This window comes from Megalobrama amblycephala, linkage group LG1, assembly GCF_018812025.1.
Source record: "Megalobrama amblycephala isolate DHTTF-2021 linkage group LG1, ASM1881202v1, whole genome shotgun sequence".
In the NCBI taxonomy this organism is placed as follows: Eukaryota; Metazoa; Chordata; class Actinopteri; order Cypriniformes; family Xenocyprididae; genus Megalobrama; species Megalobrama amblycephala.
The window spans coordinates 7,209,775-7,216,964 of NC_063044.1; the positions used below are offsets into that span (position 1 = coordinate 7,209,775).

A 7,190-nucleotide genomic window follows, 5' to 3' on the forward strand; every position below is an offset into this window, starting at 1 on the left:
AAATGTATGCAATGTTGACAGATTAAAGTTGTGTTTTCTTTGGCAGCTTTGATCTTACAAAACACTGAACTTTGAACTTTGGGCTTAATAACAGTACAAACTATCCAGTACTAGACATGCATTACTCTTTCTTACAGATTTCTGCTCGTTGTAAATCAGTTAAAGATAAATTAGTACAGTACCAGTATGTAATGAGAGAGTTATTGTGTGTGTGAATTAGTCATACCGTCTCTCTATTAATTGTGAAGCTGTGGGTTGTAAATAGTTCCTTCAAAAGTAGAAAAATATATGCTATAATAGGTTTTGAGTTTCTAAGCTACTTTAGTGATAAATCACAGGACAGCGCTGACAACTAGTTTCTGCGTTCCTCTCTGTGTGCGCGATCTTAACGTTTTGCGCAGCTACTGTTTGTATATGGAATTACGTTTGTTCCAAAAATAATGAACGTAACTTTTCAAAAAAACTAATAAAAATATAAATTGAAACTGAATAAAATGTCTTTGAAACTTAAAAAAATAAATCGCAGGCAAAATGTTTGACTTTGTTTTTAATACACTGCATGTTTTGCTAACAGTTTCTTTTCTTTCTTTCTCTGATCTTTACTTACAAAAGCATTTCCAGAGTTTTCATTTATGCTTCTGAAGTTTTCGTTTACGATCCCAGAGTTTTCGTTCGTCTTTCTGACACAAATCTCTCGCGGGGGCGGGGCCAGCAGTGGTGTGTTCTCATTGGCTTACTGAGTTTTTGATTGACAGCTTCTTCTTGACCTGGAAGTGAAGACGTCAGCGTTGTTTACAATTACATGTATCGAGGTGAGCGTCTGTAAGCGGCTTCTTATTTCATTTTAGTGATGTAAAGATAGGAGTTTTTATTATTTTATCTGTATCTGCTGCTACTATGGTGAGATGATTTCTTAGGCCTAACACAGACGAATGATATAATCATCATTATCATCAGTCATCGTCGTTATCTGGATACTCGCGGTAAGTCAGTATTTTTTACGTTTACAAAATCAATATAAGTAACATTACTTGCTTTTTCAGATGGAGAGGTATTTTAGAGCTCATTTAGAGCCCACTTTATACAGCAGTGTTGTCTTGATTTAACAACATTACAGGATCTGGTTATGTACTGTACATACAGCCTTGGATTAGATCATATTTAAAGGGGAAAAGGTAGTCTTTAATAATAATACATATAAAGTACTGTGCAAAAGTCTTAGGACACCATTAGATGTTGTTTTAGCAATGGTATAGTGACCATATAATTTTTTTTTCAGTCTTCTTATTAGAATATGACCAGGAAATACTTTAAATTTGTAAGCATTATTAAAAAACAGAAAAAAAGACTTCTACAGGCTAAAGTGGCAAGTATTTAGTGACCTCTCCTTACACTTGAGTAATAGTGAGAACCTGGCTCTCTCAAACATAAATGGAATGGAAAATGACTGGAAGGCCAGGAAAACTTTCAAAATCTGATCACAAGTTTCTCCTTTGAAAAAACTGGAAGTCTAGGAGGTCACATTAAATACTGATTTTTGTTTATAGAATCCATTTTGTTCACATGGATGGTCATTAAAACATTGCTAAAACAACAAAGCTAAGACTTTTGCACAGTAGGCCTACTGTATGGCTAAATGCAAAACCTAATACATGAAAGTAATTATGGCTGAAATTATATATAATTTGTTTGAAAGTCTGCATAATTTGTTATGTGGGAATTCAAAGCAGTTTGTATTGTTAGATTATAATACATCTGATTTCTTATTTTCCAGGGAGTGGAGCAACTTTTCCATTAACAACATTCTGATGCTGACCCAGAGGAGGGAGTGGTAGCCCCAGAGATCCACTGTCCCCATCAGACAAGAATCTTATTTTGTTCAGACACATCACCTTTGACTGACTGGGATCTTGATCTTCAGACACCTGATATTATGCAAATATTTTAATTTTTTGGAGCTCTAGATTAAAACAAGACACAGTTCACAAACACACAAGAGGTTGTACTTTATTCTTATTAGTCCATACTGATCTTGGATTAGCATACCAACAACATATGAATGTTAAGGTGATAGTTCACCCCAAAAAAATTCTCATATATTTTACTCACCCTCATGCCGTCCATGATGCATATTACTTTCTTTCTACAGATAAACATTTTAGGAAAATAATACATGTCTTTGAGTCCTAAAGACACAGTAATCCATGTGACCCCAGTGGATGAATCAATGTCTTCTGAAGTGAAACAATAGATGAGAAAAATATTAATAATTTGAACTGTTTTAATTATTAACAATCGTTTCCCACCAACCATCATACGTGTATGGGTTACAGTCCACTTATGAGATGGACACAGAGATGGACTATTTTCTTAAAGATATTTGTGCTTCTGTGGAGAAAGAAAGTCATACAGTCAAACCAAAATGTATTCAGACAACATGAACATTTCATTCCATTCATTAAGTTTATTCACTATAGTTTAAAAAATGGTAATAAAATGAATTTTACACATGTATTCTATAATAGGTGCTTGTGCATTTTTATAGTAATGTACTGTATATCATGAGAATACTGTGCATTACATGAATATGCAGTTAGTGTTTTGTGGATTCTGGTCGTTCCTTTCACAACATAATTGCATCCAACACTTTCACTTTTATACTTGTGTGTATGCTGTAGTGACAATAAAGAATTTAAATTTATTTGAATTGATTCATATTTTCATTTACATTTATACTACTGTTTTTTATATATATATATATATATATATATATATTATATTATATTATATATAAGTCACAATTGAAACTGTTGATGATTGTTAAAAAAATCTACTTTTATATGTTAGATGATAATGTTAACTAAATAAAATAACTAAATAAAATTATTAGAATGATAAAAAATGGCAACAAGATCATTCTTTGTGTAGAGTACTGAAATGCCCTTTGAGGTCTATACCGTCTTACAGCAAGCCACGACTGTTATTTTCATATTGTTTGAATCCTTCAGAATTGAGTGATCATTAATTGTGATGGTGTATGTGCATATGCTAACAATAGGTAGAGTGATGGCCATGGTTGCCAACCTTGAGTGAGACTTTCTTGACGGCTGAATATATACATGTATATGATACTAGTATTCTCTTTAAACTGTAACAGCACAACCTAATCAGACCCAACAATAGAAAAGAATCATCAGAAATAATCAAATATTCTCCGAAAACATTGGACATTATGCAATATTTTCAGTATTATAACCTTTAATGTACAATTAAACCTCAAGACATTCATTTTCTCTCGCGTTTGATCTCTCACGCTCCTAAAAGTTTATGTGACAAAGTAGAAGCCGCAGATAAATACAGATAAAATTCAAAAACAAAACTCATATCTTTAAATGAAATAAGAAGCCGCTTACAGACGCTCACCTCCACACATATAATTGTAAACACCATAGACATCATATAGGTAGACGCCCTGGCACGGACGAGCCGTGGAGCCTCCATCTTGGACCGGTCGCCAGCTCCACTCAGTGTAACTTGTTGGACAGGTGCAATGAGCTGTCAGCGCATTTAATTAATCATATCTCACTGAATACCTAACTGATTTTGACGAGGTTTTTTTTGCTGCAAAGGTCATCCATGTAGCTATGATACAGGACACATTGTTCAGTGTATTTTAATATTCATAGTAGGCTTAACAGTTATATAATATTCTGATATGAGATATAAAGTGACCTGACGTCCAAAAACAAAATATGTGATGTAGGATATAAGGTAATTTATAAAGCACACACTATAAATATGAAAAAGAAGCAGAAACAGATAGTTGCAGTAAAATAAGATATCTCAGTAATACTAGCAGAAGTGGGAGGGGTAACTCGATTTGCGCTTTGCCGTCCTGATTTCACGTGCACAAACACAAATGAGAGTTATTACGTCCGGTCGAACAATGTAGGCTATATATATATTATTTTTTTTTTATATAATTTTTTTATTTTATTTTTTCTTTTTATATATAATATATTTTTATATTTAAAACCCACTCAAAACTAACGCTGCAAATGAATAAACTTAATATTTAGGCATTTATGACTGATGAAAACATGATTAGTTAGTTTGCTAGTGTTTGTTGTTCTCGTTCATGTTCACTGTTTGAGCAGCACGAGTCGTGATTCACTGAATCATTTCTCAAAGTGTTTGACTCAATTGACTCGGAGTTGAAAAGTTCAGTTTCTCCATCATGACTCTCCAGAGACTGAACTCGTGTTCATGATAAACTGATTTATGATTTATAGAGAGATAAATGAGACGCAGGTTTACTGTTTCTCATCAGTGGATATGAGTTTTACTTAATGGCACTGATGAGGCAGAGATGTGCGCATATCTTTCAGGGGAGAAAAAATATTTTTGAAATGTTTGACGACGAGCAGTTAATCAAACGGTATTGTTTGGACAGAGCAGGCATCATCTTTGTCAGCGCTGATTAATGTTTGGCCGAATTGTTCTTCCTTGCGCCAGTTCGGCTTTCTTGGAATCCATGGTGGCTGATTATATCATACAATCTAGGCTACAATATCAGTCATCCAAAATCCCGTTTGTGGCACAGCAAAGTGTCGTGAATCTTAGGAGCTGAGTCTCATTTCGGATGGCGCATTTGAAGGCTGCATACGTCATCAAGGATGTCTTATTTAAGAAAAGTAACCGTTATAAAGTAGACTATTGTGAGGTGAAAAATACTATAATTTCTTTCTTTCTTTGCAATCTGTTACTTTTCTTAAATGAGACTGCCTCGATGATGTATGCAGCCTTCAAATGCTGACTTCGAAGGATGCAGCCGCTGAATTGGGACACAGGGAAGATTAGTCCTACCCCTAATTAATAATAATAATAATAATAATAATACATTTTATTTATAATGCGCTTTTCTGGAACCCAAAGCGCTACAAATGAATCAAATACAAAAACTGCAATAAATGTAATACAAAGTAAAAACTGTAAATCCTAAAATAATCATTACAGTACAACACAATATAATATTACTGACAGTCCATAAAAGCAATTTTAAAAAGATGAGTCTTTAACAGCTTCTTAAAACTGGCTAGTGTGTGAGCATCTCTAACTGCATCGGGAAGCGCATTCCATAACCTGGGTGCAGCAACAGAGAAAGCTCTCTCCCCCATAGATTTTAATCTAGAGGGAGGCTGCTGAAGAGTAAGAGAGTCAGCAGACCGAAGGGAACGAGAAGGCGTGTAGCGGGTCACTAGGTCACAAATATAAGAAGGGGCTGTTCCATGTATAGCTTTGTATGTTATTGTGAGAGTTTTAAAAGCAATACGTGACTGGACTGGAAGCCAATGCAAACTATAAAGCACGCCTGTGATATGCTGACGTGTTGGAGTATATGTGAGAAGACGAGCTGCTGAATTCTGGATATACTGCAGACGTTTGATTGATTTAGCAGGTAAACCAAAGAATAGTGCATTACAGTAGTCAATCCTGGATGTGACAAATGCATGAATAAGCCTTTCAGCGTCAGGTGGAGTGAGGAAAGGCCTAATTCTAGCAATGTTTCTGAGGTGATGGAAAGCAGATTTTGTGATACTCTTAATGTGAGAGTCTAGTGTCAGATGAGTGTCAAAAATCACTCCAAGGTTACGAGCCTGAGCAGATGGAAGTACAACACTGTCATCCATAATCAAGTTAAGATTGCTACCCTTGTGAATAGCCGCAGGTGTGCCAATGAGTAGAACCTCTGTTTTAGAGCAATTCAGTTTTAAAAAGTTATGGTGCATCCATGCTTTTATTTCCTGCACGCACTCTGAAAGAATTGTTGAGGTGAGAGTAGAATCAGACTTGGAGCTGATGTAAATTTGGGTGTCATCAGCATAAAAGTGATACCCCAAACCATATTTCCTAATAATTTGTCCCAAAGGTAGCATATACGCACTAAACAATATAGGACCCAGGACAGATCCCTGAGGAACGCCATGACAGACCTGTCCAAGTTCAGATTTGTTGTTTCCCAAGACAACAAACTGGGTACGATCAGTGAGGTAGGATTTAAACCAGTTGAGCACCGTGCCAGTGATACCAAGCCATCTCTCCAGCCTATTTATCAAGATAGAATGGCACACTGTATCAAATGCAGCACTAAGATCTAACAAGACCAGGATGGTGGAAGCTCCAGAGTCAGCTGATACAAGTAGGTCATTCATAACTCGAACCAGGGCTGTCTCTGTACTGTGTCCCTTTCTAAACCCAGACTGAAAAGGTTCAAAAAGCTTGTTTGAAGACAAGTGTGAGTGGAGTTGTGCCACAACAACACGTTCCAGAACTTTAGCAAGAAAGGGTAAGTTTGAGATAGGTCTGTAGATAGATCTGACTTATCACATCCAGGCTTTTTAAGGACTGGTGTAATAGCTGCAACTTTAAGGGCTTTTGGAACTATACCAGTAGTGAGTGAGGTGTTCACAATGTTCAAGATGAGGGGACTAATTGAAGAGAGACACCCCTTTAGAACAGATGTTGGGATTGGGTCGAGAGTACATGTAGTTGTATTCATTGCCATCACTAGTTTCAGAATACAATCATTAGTAACTATGTTAGTAGTAAGTAGAAAATGCACTTTCAGGAAAACTAGGTGGAAAGGTCACAGGAACTTCAGAGCATTGTACCAAACTGATGGACTTATAGATATTTTCAATTTTTTCCATGAAGAAACTAAGAAACTTGTTACACTCCTGCACAGAGGAACAAATTGGTGACATGATTGGTGCAAGAAGGGTGTTGATCGTCTTAAAAATCTTATTAGGGTTTGCAGCACCATCACTAATGATAGACGAATAGTACTTTGTTCTTGCTGCTTTGAGTGCTTCAGCGTATTGACTCAAGTGACCATCGTACATAAGCTTATGAACAGTTAATCCTGATTTCTTATTCGTTCAAGCTGCCTATTTTTCATCTTCATGGCCCTTAACTCAGTGGTGTACCAAGGAGAGGATTTACTAAATGAAGCAACACGTTCTCTCCTAGGAGCTGATTCATCCAAAGCAGATGACAAAATAGAATTATAGTGATCAACAGTTTCAACATCTGAATGCTCTGAGATCAGGCAGGAGAGACTGTCAAAGTTAAGATTCTTGACATTTCTAAAACTAATGACCCTTTTTTGAGTACCTCTTAAAAGTGAAAAA

At 35.9% G+C, this 7,190-nt stretch overlaps 1 long non-coding RNA gene across 1 annotated transcript; it reads left to right on the forward strand.

Moving 5' to 3' along the window:
• Positions 1–57: 57 nt before the first annotated feature.
• LOC125243867 lies at positions 58–2,701 on the forward strand. Its single transcript, XR_007179162.1, has 2 exons — positions 58–983; positions 1,775–2,701. It is a non-coding gene; the product is annotated as an uncharacterized LOC125243867 (long non-coding RNA).
• The last annotated feature ends 4,489 nt before the right edge of the window (positions 2,702–7,190 follow it).